Here is a 4073-nt window from a genome sequence, read left to right on the forward strand (position 1 = left end):
AGTATTCACAGCCTTTGCCATGATACTCAAAATTGAGCTCACTTGCATTCTGTTCCACTGATCATCCTTGAGATGTTTCTACAACTTGATTGGAGTCCACCTGTGTTAAATTCAGTTGATTGGACATGATTTGGAAAGGTACACACCTGTCTATATAAGGTCCCACAGCACAAACCAAGCCATGAAGTCCAAGGAATTGTCTGTATAGACCTCAGAGACAGGACTGTATCGAGGCACAGATCGAGGGAAGGGTACAGAAAAATTTCTGCAGGATTGAAGGTCCTAATGAGCAGTGGCCTCCATCATCCATAAATGGAAGAAGTTTTGGAACCACCAGGACTCTTCCTAGAGTGGGCTGCCTGGACAAACTGAGCGATTGGAGGAGAAGGCCTTACTCAGGGAGGTGACAAAGAATCTGATGGTCACTCTGAAAGAGCTCCAGTGATTCTCTGTGGAGAGAGGAGAACCTTCCAGAAGAACAACCATCTCTGCAGCACTCCCACTAATCAGGCCTGCATGCTAGAGTTACCAGACGGAAGCCACTCCTTAGTAAAAGGCACATAAGTTTGTAATGAGGCACCTGAAGGATTCTCAGACCAGATAAACAAAATTCTCTGGTCTGATGAAACAAAGACTGAACTCTTTGGCCTGAATGCCAAGAATCATGTCTGGAGAAAACCAGGCACTGCCCATCACCTGGCCAATACCATCCCTACAGTGAAGCATGGTGGTAGCAGTATCATGCTGTGGGGATGTTTTTCAGTGGCAGGAACTGGGAGACTAGTCAGGATCGAGGGAAAGTTAAATGCAGCAATGTACAGAGACATCCTTGATGGACACCTGCTTCAGAGCGCTCTGGACCTCAGACTGGGGTGACGGTTCATCTTTCAACAGGACAATGACTCTAATCACACAGCCAAGATAAAGGAATGGCTGTGGGACAACTCTGTGAATGTTCTTGAGTGGCCCAGCTAGAGTTCAGACTTGAACCCGATTGAACATCTCTGAAGCAATCTGGAAATGGCTGTGCACCGACGCTCCCCATCCAACCTGATGGAGCTTTAGAGGTACTGCAAAGAAGAATGGGAGAAATTGCCCAAAAATAGCTGTGCCAAGCTTGTAGCATCATACTCAAAAACAAACAAAAAAAAGATTTAGCTTGAGCTAAATGTTGTACACAGAAGACGTTCCAGGTGGATGACATAGAAGGTATGAGTTGCGAAAACCAACGTTTGTTTACAGAAGCAAAGGAAGCTAAGTTTCCTTACTTTAGCAAAGGGAAACCAGTCTCCTCTTAGCTTATATCAAAATCCTCCAACATTTTTCATTACAAATCATTTGTACTTCTAATTTGTGACTGGTGTTTGGTTTTGCTCTCTCCTCTCCACTTTCATGTTCGTCACTTCTCAGCGGTGTATGCGCAACGCATAGGTCCCACGCCATCCACCCAGAACGGCTTCTGTGTGCGACAGTTAGTGCAAGCTAGAGAAAAGTGATTATTATGCTTTAAATATGGATATTTTTCTAACAAAAACACATTGACAGGAAGCCATTATTCACACCCCTGGAGCCGTGTGGAGCACTTTTTATTGTGGATGGATGCACTTTATTGGACTTCTTGTGGACTGCTGAACAGAAACATCTGCCCACTACTATTATAAAGCTTGGAAGAGCCAGGACAAATTTGAACATAACTCCAATTGGATTCGACTGAAAGAAGAAAGTCATATACATCTAGGATTCCCTGAGGGTGAGTAAATCATGGGCTAATTTTAATTTTTTTGATGAACTATCTCTTTAAATGTGACCAATATCAGATTTACAGTGTGAACAGTTAATGGTTCTGAACTGACTTATTTACTTATTTATTTTTTCCGTTTTATTTTTATGCCGACCGGTCTGCACAGTGCCTACGCATCCCAAACAAGCCTAATATCAACATAGAGGACATTGTGTTGCTATTGATGTTTATGGCTTTGCAAACCTAGATCAGCATCCAAACACAGTGAATCCAACGTGTTCATGTTTAGCTGCTATTGAAAAAATGGCGGTTCTTACTTCTAGTCCAGCAATGTTTTTGTCCTGGAATTGATTAAAGAGAGAATCGTAACGCATTCAGAAAATCTCAGAATCTATGTGAAATCATTTCTTGATTCGCGATGCATCAATTTATTTTCCCAGCCCTAGAATAAATACAGTGTGGGTAATTGGGCACAAGTCAAATTTTTGTATTGATGTTAAAATTGATGCTGTGTATTGATGTTCAGAAAGACGTGTAGCCTAGTAGAATATCACTCTATACTTTATCGTTTCGATGCAGTACACAGCTAGTATAGAGCCAGTCATGAGCTTGCTGTATTCCTGCAGCATGTGTGTTTTTCTGTGGTCTTCAGAGGCATGCACTGCCATGTACCTGTGAGAGCACTCTTACCGACGGTGTCACTGTCTGATATAACAGCTCGGAGAGTTGTCAGGGAAGAACAGAAAACAATTCAGGTTCTGACCCACTGTCCACTGTGTAAATATTTGTAGACACACTGTCACAGCATCTCCCAGTCCATACTACAATATCTAAACCATCCCAATCATATTCTGTCCACTACAGGTCCTCTAGGACCTGTTGTAGACATGGTCTGTGAACCATCAGTTGCACAATGTGTTTTCACCCCCAGGCAAAACACATTACAAAGACAAAATGACTGACAAACTTGTACAGCTGCACTTTTAAATAGAGTATTATTTATTAAAACAAGTTTGGTTTAATTTATTAGTCTTTTCATTAAATATAGGTTTTGTACGATTTGTCTATACCCTAGTGGTTTATGGGCAGGGTTAGGGGTAGGTCATTCGTACGAATTCATACAAATTGGGGAACGTATGATTTAGCAAAAAAACATACAAATTCATACAACCTCAGTTATACAAATTTGTATGATTTTTTGCTAAACCACCTCCTAAAGTTTGTACAAATTGCCATGAGATCGGGTTGAATGATCCGACAGTAATGCTTTTCAAAAACTTGCACTTTGAAACAAAAGTGTGCATTTTCCATTTTTTTTCTTTTGTATATTTACTTTTTCTCTCTGTTTTCTTTGTACTTTTTTAAACTTTCTTTCTTTCTTTCTTTCTTTCTTTCTTTCTTTCTTTCTTTCTTTCTTTCTTTCTTTTTTCTTTCTTCTTTCTTTCTTTCTTTTTCCTTTCTTTCTTTCTTTTTTCTTTCTTCTTTCTTTCTTTCTTTCTTTCTTTCTTTCATCTGTCTGTTTTCTTTGTATTTTTTAATCTTTCTTTCTTTCTTTCTTTCTTTCTTTCTTTCTTTCTTTCTTTCATCTGTCTGTTTTCTTTGTATTTTTAATCTTTCTTTCTTTCTTTTTCCTTTCTTTCTTTCTTTCTTTCTTCCTTTCTTTCTTTCTTCCTTTCTTTCTTTCTTTCTTTCTTTCTTTCTTTCTTTCTTTCTTTCTTTTTCCTTTCTTTCTTTCTTTCTTTCTTTCTTTTTCCTTTCTTTCTTTCTTTCTTTCTTTCTTTCTTCCTTTCTTTCTTTCTTTCTTTCTTTCTTTCTTTCTTTCTTTCTTTCTTTTTCCTTTCTTTCTTTCTTTCTTTCTTTCTTTTTCCTTTCTTTCTTTCTTTCTTTCTTTCTTTCTTTCTTTTTCCTTTCTTTCTTTCTTTCTTTCTTTCTTTTTCCTTTCTTTCTTTCTTTCTTTCTTTCTTTCTTTCTTTCTTTCTTTCTTTCTTTCTTTCTTTTTCCTTTCTTTCTTTCATCTGTCTGTTTTCTTTGTATTTTTAATCAATTCAATTCATATTGCTTTATTGGCATGACATACTTGGATACATATTGCCAAAGCATTCTATACATCAGAATAGAATCAAAACAAAATTACATATAATATACATCCATAAAAAATAAAAAATACATTCATATATATATTTATATAAACATTAATGGTTCTACTAATACAGATGTGTTCACTCTTTACTTCTTATTTTATGACATTTGTAAATATGTTGTGCTACCAAAGAGGAAGTAGGTCCTTCACCAAGTAGTATTTTTAATTTGTTGTTTTCATGGAGTGACTGGA

The sequence above is a fragment of the Garra rufa genome, chromosome 19 (assembly GCF_049309525.1).
Source record: "Garra rufa chromosome 19, GarRuf1.0, whole genome shotgun sequence".
NCBI lineage: Eukaryota > Metazoa > Chordata > Actinopteri > Cypriniformes > Cyprinidae > Garra > Garra rufa.